This window comes from Acyrthosiphon pisum, unplaced genomic scaffold, assembly GCF_005508785.2.
Source record: "Acyrthosiphon pisum isolate AL4f unplaced genomic scaffold, pea_aphid_22Mar2018_4r6ur Scaffold_21150;HRSCAF=23169, whole genome shotgun sequence".
In the NCBI taxonomy this organism is placed as follows: domain Eukaryota; kingdom Metazoa; phylum Arthropoda; class Insecta; order Hemiptera; family Aphididae; genus Acyrthosiphon; species Acyrthosiphon pisum.
Window position 1 is genome coordinate 56,168 of NW_021770586.1, and position 10,921 is coordinate 67,088.

Genomic DNA, 10,921 nt, shown 5'->3' on the forward strand with positions numbered 1-10,921 from the left:
GGGGTTAGAGGTCCGGAGTTTGCCTGTTCCCGGACGTCGGTGAAAGCCTCTTAGCGAGTAAGCTCGGGCGGGGTCACCACGACAACGTGGGCTTTCGTCGACCCCGGGCGACAAGATACACGAAGCTCCCGGGTTTGGTGTCCTCAGCGCGGCCTTGCGGTCTTCCGACTACAATTACGGACCTTATATTAGCACGGGGTACTAGTCAAGGGCCCTAGAGGCATACGACCGTCAACCAACGGGCCCTCCCCACGCGGTGCATGGCCAGAGGACCGCCGGGTTCTGACGGCCGCACGTCGTCTAAGGACCACGAGCACCGGACCCGCATGGAGGGCTTCTCTGGCGGGCCCGTACCATCCGCCTAGGGCATACAGGTGCCTTTTGCCACCTTGGTGGGGCCGAAATCTATGCACTTTGCTTTCCGTTTATGGTCACGGACAACCTTCGCTGCATATAGCCCCAACGATAGGCTGGGTGGGCGCTAAGGAGTGACCGTGCTTTCCCGGCTGTACGGGTCGCGATACGCCTGCGACGCGGCCGCGTCGACGGTTCTTGCCGTCGGGCGAGCCGACCATGAGCTCCCGAGCTCGGCGTGAGCGGTCACGCCGAAACGCGACCGCCGTGACGAACGTCACCCGGGCCATTCGGCCGGCGGGGATTCGCGAGCTCTGTCCGTTTACAACCGAGCGGTTTCACGTTCTTATGAACTCTCTCTTCAAAGTTCTTTTCAACTTTCTCTCACGGTACTTGTAAACTATCGGTCTCGTGGCCGTATTTAGCCTTAGATGGAGATTACCACCAGCTTCGGGCTGCACTCTCAATCAACCCGACTCGAAGGCGCGGTCCGATCCCGTGACGGCCTCTACTGACCTGGCACCATCTGCGGGCCATGGCCCCGTTCAAGGGAGACTTGGACCGTCACGTGCGCCCCGGCAACGAGGCCGGCCCGTACGCCACAACTCTCATACGTACCGCGACACAAAAGTGCGCGGCGAGATTCGGCGATGGGCTTTTCCCGGTTCGCTCACCGCTACTAAGGGAATCACGGTTGTTTTCTTTTCTTCCGCTTATTAATATGCTTAAATCCTGATCTGAGGTCGAAACGTATCGGTTGTTTGTCTCTTAAATTACACGGCAGCCTGCGGTCCGCGCTCCGCCCGTACGGTGACCGCCCGCGTCCACTTCTCGGAAGCCGGAGAGGTCTCGTGGACTCTCAGCCGGCCCGGCCGCGCTCTCACGCGTCGGGCAGGCGGAGACGTGCCGTTTGACGACGCGAGAACCAGTGACTGTTTGCCGTCACAACTTGGGCGGACGACCGGAGTGGGTGGACGGCGCATCGGTCTGGCCGAGTATCCGGTATACGACCCTCAGACAGGCGTGGCACGCGACCCGCGGGTCACCGAGGCCGCAATGTGCGTTCGACTGGTCGATGTTCGTATAACCTGCGGATTACACGACGACGCGCAGATAGCTGCGGTCTTCACCGATCCACGAGCCAAGTGATCCGCCGCTTGGTGTCGGATATTTTTTTGTTTTGTTTGTTCGGCGAATCTTCTACGCGCACGCGCCGTACGCGGACGCACGACTAGGCACGTACGGTCTTTCAACGTGTTAACCATCTTTCGGTCGACGCTCGGTCGGGGGTCGCGGCGCGCGGGCGGTCGTTGAGCGAGTCGGCGAGCGCACGCGGCCACGGGGTCGGATGAGGCGCGCGCGAGACCGGCGAGTGCTGCCGGTACCGCGGGCCCGTCTCTAATGATCCTTCCGCAGGTTCACCTACGGAAACCTTGTTACGACTTTTACTTCCTCTAAACGGCCGATTTCTGTCATCTTCGCGATCGCTAGACGACCCAGCCCCCGAGGGGGCCGAATAACGCGCGTACACTCCGAAGACCTCAATGCGACCGTTCAATCGGTAGTAGCGACGGGTGGTGTGTACAAAGGGCAAGGACGTAATCAACGCGAGCTGATGACTCGCGCTTACTGGGAATTCCTCGTTCACGTGGAAAAATTGGAAGCCACGATCCCTAAGCACGAAGGAGGTTCAGCGGGTTACCCGGAAGCCTGTCGGCCCAGGATTGTTAAACACGCTGATTCCTTCAGTGTAGCGCGCGTGTGGCCCAGAACATCTAAGAGCATCACAGACCTGTTATCGCTCAGTCTTGTGCGGCTATTTTCGTCCGCCGCCTGTACCTCTAAGAAGAGTTTAAGCTCCTGGGAGCCGGCGGTAGCCCTAGTAACGTATCGTGATCCGCTGGCGACGGCCGCGAACACAGCGCGCTTCACCATGGAGCCCGACGCACGACGGACGCAAGCCGACCAGAGGTTGCCCCGCGGCCGACATACGCCCGCGGCACGCCGGGACGTGGATGGCGCGGCCGCGCCCTACAACCGCCGTGGACGATGGGCGAACGCGTTCGGGGATACCGGGCCGAGCCGACGGGTACTCGAACACTGACGGCCGATACCGCCAGCGCAATGCACACGCCGACCCGGGTTTACCCGCCTAGTTAGCAGGACAGAGTCTCGTTTGTTATCGGAATTAACCATCGCTCCACCAACTATGAACGGCCATGCACCACCCGCCGAATCAAGAAAGAGCTCTCAATCTGTCAATATTTCCGGTGTCCGGGCCTGGTGAGGTTTCCCGTGTTGAGTCAAATTAAGCCGCAGGCTCCACTCCTGGTGGAGCCCTTTCGTCAATTCCTTTAAGTTTCAACTTTGCAATCATACTTCCCCCGGAACCGAAAATCTTCAGTTTCCCGGAAGCTGCCCGCCGGGTCGTTAATGAAACGCCAGCGGATCGCTAGCTGGCATCGTTTACAGTTAGAACTAGGGCGGTATCTGATCGCCTTCGAACCTCTAACTTTCGTTCTTGATCATACGAGAACGTACTTGGCAAATGCTTTCGCGTCAGTTCGTCTCGAGACGATCCAAGAATTTCACCTCTAACGTCTCGGTACGAATGCCCCAGCCCGTCTCTGTTGATCATTACCTCCGGTCCCGAAAACCGGCCTGGCGGCCCACGCACGGGAACGCCCGGGAGGGCGATTTCGCGAGCCCTAGACGGGCGGAGATGCGCGGGACCGAGGTTTTGTTCCATTATTCCATGCGACCAGTATTCAGGGCTTTTGACGAGACGGCCGTGAAGCCGCCCCGCCAGATTCGAGCCTGCTTTGAGCACTCTAATTTGTTCAAAGTAAACGTGTCGGCCCGCCGGCGGCACTCGGTGAAGAGCACCGCGCAGCAAGATTGGAGTAGGTGGCCGCCGTCGTCGAACACCGATGGCCGCGAGGCGCGCCGGAAGCATGAGACACGTGTTCGCCTGCCGACAATACGTCCGGCCGACGTAACTAACACCCCGGACGGCTGACAAGCGCGACGGCGACCGCGCCGACGGGACACGTGGTCCCGCGACGTGGCCGGCCGCGACACGACGGACCGCCAGGGTGATCCAGCACCGTCCAGACACAGACCCGACTACGAGCTTTTTAACCGCAACAACTTTAATATACGCTATTGGAGCTGGAATTACCGCGGCTGCTGGCACCAAATTTGCCTTCCAATTGATCCTCGTTTAAAGGTTTTAAAGTGTTCTCATTCCGATTACGGGGCCTCGGATGAGTCCCGTATCGTTATTTGTCGTCACTACCTCCCCTTTCCGGGAGTGGGTAATTTGCGCACCTGCTGCCTTCCTTGGATGTTGTAGCCGTTTGTCAGGCTCCCTCTCCGGAATCGAACCCTGATTCCCCGTTACCCGTTACCACCATGGTAGGCATGGAACCTACCATCGACAGTTGATAAGGCAGACATTTGAAAGATGCGTCGCCATTCGAAGTTATTCAGAGTCACCAGGTCTTTGCGCGGGCCGCGATCGGGACGCGCACGAGGCGCGCCGCGACGGTCGGAACTCTGTCGGCATGTATTAGCTCTAGAATTACCACAGTTATCCAAGTAACTTGGGTACGATCTAAAAAACTAAAACTGATTTAATGAGCCTTTTTTTCACCTTAATGCGGCATGCACTGAGACATGCAATGCTTAATCTTTGAGACAAGTTATGATTTCTGAATTCGAAACGTATGAATGATAATTATGTATTGGATGATCTTAAATGTATCTCGAGTTAAACAAATAACGTATGAAATCATCATACATGGTAATATTGAATATAGTCTATCGAAGAACCTGAACGACGAAAAAAAAATGTATCTGCGTACATTAGACTGATTTTGTTGGTGAAATGTTTCTTTTTGTTACTATATCGAATTTTGTTAGCTATATGTATTAAAATAAAATAGGAAACTGTAAATAGAGAATATATTATGTATAACGGTTTAGTATAACTACTTGCCTATCCTCTTCTTTACATCTTAACTCTAATATTTTAAATAATAAATTAAACCTATAATTATTACTAATCAATTTAGAATTAATTAACAGACTTTTTCTACGTAAATTCGTCTTCCAACACTCGTGTCCTCTATCACGTCATATAGTTTTATAAACATTTTCATAAAATTCACGTAGCATGATTTCGAAATCATAACTAGAATATTTAGAAATTTCATCGATGAACCATATTAACTCACATTTAAAAAACTTACGACTAACATAGCTAAACCATACTTTCTTATTTACTAAATGATAATTTTTACAGAACTTTTTTTTTAATCATATTACATTCGTGGCAAGGGAGGTTGAATGAACAGTTCTCCCCTGAACCGAAACCTCTTCCACACGAGCCGACTATCGACTCTATACTCGATTTCTTTAATAACGATTATAGAACTTCATTATCTGTATACATGTTAATGTATGATTTAGAATTGTGAAATAATTATAATGATAATAACTTACATGATTCTATGTCCATGATATATCCCGTTTGTTACTTTCAATAATATAATATGCAGTTTCGTATTTTAAATAATATACCGTTTGGTATTTTAAAAAAAATGTAAGAGTTTAACACGTTCGTTTTAAAATATAACTGTTTATCATACACAATTTAAAAAATATCTAGGATTAATTACGAACTATGAATTAAAAATTTAGTTATAGTCGACTGACGTGAAAATCCAATAAGGTGTATAGCAATGGTTTATCGCAAAGTGATGCGAATACAGATATTTTTGAATTTAAATTTAAACATATTATAAATGGGGAGGTGGGGTGAGACATGATAATCGATCTTTGGAAGGAGTACCTGTAATAATATTCATAGTACTGTTTATGAAAAGCTGATATTATACCGTACCTTATGCCAGAAAAAGAAAGGTAGTGCAGAAAACTAAAAGGATCAAAGATTATTCACTATAATGTTGTTACGTGCAGCCCTTTCAGAATCCAAACGATGATGCCGTTTATAATAATAATACTAATTTCATGTGATAAAATGTGTCTTAATGATTTAGAACAGTCAATTATGTAAATATAGTAGTAATGTAGAATGATTCCGTGGTAGTAGTGGTGTGGCGGTGTAGCGGTGTATAATGGCTTGTGGCGTGAAGTGACTTCGGTCTTGCTGGTCCAGGTACATCTGATCAGGCTGTGCTCCTGTATCCCTTATATTTGATGTCAGCTCCTTTGATCTGGTCAGCATACGGAACTCGCAGGTGGCTTGGGTGTTGTCGCATAAGTTGTTGTTGTTGTCGTACTTGTGTTCATAGATTGTTATGGATAAGATTGCTATACGCTTTTACAAGGAGAACTGCATAGTATGGTTCGAATAAGTAAAAGCGTTTTATAATACCTTCAGTTATAATTAATACATATTAATACATGCCCATTGCCCATTACACCTCCCCGCCAAAAAAAGGTTATAAGCCTGTAAGGCGAAGAACCTTTAACAATATTATTTAGGTTCAATAGTTTACAGTAGTTGATTTACAATTTTGATATTCATTTTACATTTAGTTAATTACACATTTTTGATTTTACATTTATCAATTACAACCTGTTTATATTTTATAGTTTGATGATATTTACAAATTTAATATCATTTACATTTTTTTTTTTTTATATATATATTTAGAAAACATTTCTTTTACCTGAAATTAATTAAAAATTTTGTTTAAGTCTTAAAATAGTTTTAGTTAATTATATAATATAAATTTTCATTCTCTGTAATACAATTGTATTTAGTATTTATAATTCTTCACAAATTAATGTTAAACACTATATTATGTTTATCTGTAAATAATATTATGAATTTGTTACGTATGTATGCAAAATATGAATTAAATTTAAACCATTTAGGATAGTCGAGTATATGAATTGAATTTGTCGTGTTTTCAATTATTCTCAGTAATTTTTTACATTCACCGTTACAATGATCATTCATAAAATGCTCGATATTTTTAGTTATTTTATTCAATGTTTTAACATCGTATAGTTCATTTAATCGCTTGTTGGCCAATATATGCTGGTTAAAACATGTACTTCTGTGCTCAATATATTTATTAATTCTTCAATAAATCTAAAATAACATATCCGTATTAAATCTAAGTAACTACCTTCACCAAAAATTTAAATAATATTATCCCTTCACCTGAAATAACTTTTACACCATTTTTTTTTTTTTATTATTATATATATATTTTTTTTTTTATCTTTTTCTATAGTTTCTACTTAATTTATATAAATGAATCGGTCTTATCTTCAGGACAACATAGTTAAATATACATTTTGTTATTATTACATCGGCTATTGGATCGTGACAGTGTGTAATATGGTGATCTATGTCACACACTAATCCATGTGCCTCTAATAAATTCAACATTCTCCCATTTTTATTAATTTTTCCTATGTAGCCTGAGTATAAGACCTTCTTAGTTTCTATGTTAGTTAATTTTAAATTAAATTCATTATTATTCCTATCACTGTATGCGGTTATATTTAAATATGCTATTATTCCCTGTAACCTTAATCTTTTTATTATTGTTAAATGCGTTGATCCGTTCCAAAATATTATTATTGGTTCTCTATTATCTATGTGCAAATATCTTTGCAGGTAAACAGTTGTCAAGGTTGACACACCCTTATGGTTAATACTCCCATACAATTGGTCCAACAATGGTATGGTCAAGCTTGGCTTATCCTTGAATACCCTTTTGATATTTTGCCAGGGCCGTATTTAGGGAGGGGGTGGGTGGCACATGCCCGGGGGCGGCACGTCTTAGGGGTGGCAAAATATTTTAGCAAAATTAATTTTAAAAATGTAATGAAAAAAAAAAATTATCGTATTTTATTTATTTTTGTAATTTGTATTTTAGAAAAATATCATAAACAAAATGTCAAATGTCAATGTCTATTTAGCTGTATGATAAATTGCTTGAATAAAAAAAGATTTTAATTTTTTTTTTACTATTAAACGGTTTTCATTTATTAATTAATAAGTTAGATTTTAATACCTTGATGACGTAATTAGTGTAATATTAATATTATACTAATAAAGTTAATTTTTTGGGGGGGATGGGGAGGGGGGTGGCATAAATTATATGCCTGGGGGCCCCAAATTTTTAAATCCGGCCCTGTACTTTGCACAACTTTGTTTAGATCACGGCGCCGGAACCTTCTTAACTTATTGTCTTGTGTCAATACAAGAGGGCTCCCTTCCAGTTTCTCTGGTTTATATTTGTTTAGAGTAACTTTAATTCTGTGTCACGATTAAAGTAACTTATAATAGTAACTAATATAGTTGAGTATAATAAACTCGCTATATTGTTAATTTTAACTAACTATATTTACCGAAATATATCACTATTCTCACTATTTATTTGACTAGTAGTCAGTGGAAAGCCTGGTTTACCACTTAAATTAGGATTTTTAATAAAATTAATATTAATTAAAACTTTAAACTATAATAAAATTTACTTTATTATAATAAATATTAACTTTTTTAAATTTATATTTTTATATTAAAACAACTTTCTTTATTTTATTTAAATTATTTAGACAAATTATAATGTAAAATTAAAAAAAAGGTGGGCTAGTGGGTGTCGCTCTGCTGTAGAGTAGGTTACAAGTGGGTCACTGTAATGGATGGTGTTAAATTTGAATTCAATGCTATAATATCATTGTATAAGAAAAACGATTCTGAGCGAAAACGGTCAGTCAGCCTACTCTGATAATATTAAGGTGACACATTTCGACAGCATGTACATATTCGATTTTTTTCAATTTTCTTATACCTATACGTTATTTTGCGGAATTTTGCGGACTAATTTTCAATTTTTGCGGACCAACAGTTTTTTAGTAAATAAAAAAAAACTGTTGACTTGTTGGTGAAATGGTTCAAAAAATTGAGAAATGTATCTTTCTCTACTTTTTTATATACAATTATTTTGCGGATATTCGCGCAATTATGCTGACTAATTTTTAATTTTTGCGGACAAATTTTTTTAACGGTTTAATAAAAACTGCAAACATTTTTTAAAAAAATCCTATTTCACCATTATTCACTCCAATGAAGTAGGTGAATTTTTAATTTTTGCAACAGTTGCAACATTTCACCAGTATGCCAACCGTTTTTTTTTTGATCTGCTAAAAAACTATTTATCCGCAAAAATTAAAAATTAGTCCGCAAAATTGATCGAATTATCCGCAAAATAACGTATAAAATAAAATTGAAAAAATCGAAAATGTACATGCTGTTGAAATGGAGCTAAAACTGCTAAGAACAACAATTCTGAGTGAAAACTGTCAGTCAGCCTATGATATAACTAAGTATATTTGATGATATTATTGTGAATAAATTTATATATAATCTATTTATGTGGAACCTTGTTTTACATTTTCAATCCTTAGCTATAAAAGTTGAACCTTTTATACATTTTAACTGCAAAATAATTATTAAATTTTAAATTTAAGGGGGCTGCAGCAGATGAAAAAAAGTAACTTTTAGACCGATAAACTAGACAAAACTGGAAGAATTTGGTTTGAGAGATTTTAATTTTGAAAACGGATTATGATTGACCAACAAGTTTACTAGGGAATGATCGAGACGATTTTGAATATTTTTTTTTTTCAGCTGTGATATTCCATAATAAAAATATCGAAAAAATATGATATTTTTGTATTTATATTATTCACTATGAGACTAACAATAATTGGACTATTCAAAATAGCTTCCATCATTCCCTAGTAAACTTGTTAGTCAATCACAATCCGTTTTCAACATTAAAATCTGTCAAACCAAATTCTTCCAGTTTTGTCTAGCTTGTTAATCTAAAAGTCATTTTTTTTTTTCATTGACTGGAGCCCCCTCCAACCCCCTTAAGGTTTATTTTATGATACGGAATTTAAATACATTGAAAAACATTAGAACAAACAAAATTAATGTCTAGATTGGTCAAATCTACATTAGTTTTGAATTTTGACAAAACCTGCTGCAGCCCCTTTAATACATTTTGTAAAACTTCGAACTTTAAATCCTTATAAAAAAAATTGTGCCTACGTATTTTTAATATTTTTCGACTGCTATTGTAACAATATATAAGGGGCCTTGCATTACATTTTCACACATTTTTAATTGAAAACTGACAATATCTGATAATATAAAGAGTCAAAATATTTTTAAAACTTTATGGTGTATAGAAAATGAATATATAAACATTCAGTTAAATGTTCATGTACCTACATTTATTCGTTTTTGAATACAGCACCACTTGTAGCCTACTGTACAGCAGATCAACGCTCTTTTGCCCACGTTTTTTTCTATTATTTTGAAGATATTTATTTATTAAAACTATTAATCTTAAAAATTAAAAAAAAAAATGGTTTATTACTATCAACAAAAATTCCAATTAAAAAGATTTTTAATAAATAAAGCTGCTGTATATTAAAGTAAGTATTTCAAATGTACAATGTTTAATTTATTTATTAATTAAAAAACAAATGCCCTACTTAAAATGTCTATCAAATTATAATATAATATAATAAGGCCATCAAATTGAATAGATATTTTCTTAAATATTATTTTGTTTTTCCGTTATAGCTAACAAATCACCATGCTTAAAAATTCAAAATTAGATGTGGATAAATTAATAAATGTAATTAAAAAATTTCAAATTTTAAATGAATATGCCAATAAAATTAAAGGACCCGGTCAAAGTTGTTGGACTCGTATTCAAAATGAAATGGATAATACAGTAACAGCCAAATACATTTATACCATTGTATTACCAGAGGCGTGCCTAGGATAAAAATGTAGGACAGGCCCGGTTATAATTGTTTTAATTTATATAGGTACCTACACATTATTTTTTAGAAACTTTTTATAACATTTTTAAATTTAATTAGAAAAAATGATCATATAATATACCTAATATAACACAATTTATTCCACCTGTTTGACTTATTAATAATATTTCAAAGATATTAAAAGTGAGTACAAATGAAACAATAGTTTTTTTTTAATTATAAGTACCTACTTACATAAAATATAATTATTTAGTGAATTTAAGTCATCGAGTCAATTTTAAGCTAGAAGAAGAAGTTGAAGACTCGTTAGAAGTCGAGGTAACATTTAATTTAAAAACGTTTAATTGAGGTTGATCTGTTGTACTATCATCATCGTTCAATGTCCTTGTGGATTTCGGAATAGGTTTATAAAACTGGCTGTTCGTTTTATTTTAATTTAATTAGTAGGTAGTCAAATTTAAAGCAGTTTTATAAAAGAAAAATGTATTTAGGTTAGGTACTCTAAATAGTTTACACAGACAAAACTATTACCTCGATCGGCTCTGTCACTCACTATACGTTTACACAGTACACACCGTAATAAATTATTAATAGGCACCAAAAATAACATTTATAATTCATATTCATTATCTCATATGAACATCGTCAAATTCTTGACGATTGTCGGCGGAGAACAGTCAGTAACGAACGTTTAATTAATAACAATCATTTCGGT

The 10,921-nt window shown here is 39.1% G+C and overlaps 1 long non-coding RNA gene and 1 pseudogene across 6 annotated transcripts; both read right to left on the reverse strand.

The window, feature by feature from the left end:
- Window positions 1-155: 155 nt before the first annotated feature.
- Window positions 156-3,833, reverse strand: LOC115034817. 6 transcript variants are annotated; one of them, XR_003840096.1, is made up of 3 exons: window positions 3,117-3,833; window positions 709-711; window positions 156-168 (listed from the first exon to the last, which is right to left on the reverse strand). It is a non-coding gene; the product is annotated as an uncharacterized LOC115034817 (long non-coding RNA). The 6 variants fall into 6 exon arrangements; XR_003840093.1 differs by having other exon boundaries at window positions 157-168; window positions 3,088-3,833; XR_003840094.1 differs by having other exon boundaries at window positions 157-168; window positions 3,069-3,833.
- LOC115034818 lies at window positions 1,362-1,519 on the reverse strand (annotated as a pseudogene).
- Window positions 3,834-10,921: the final 7,088 nt, after the last annotated feature.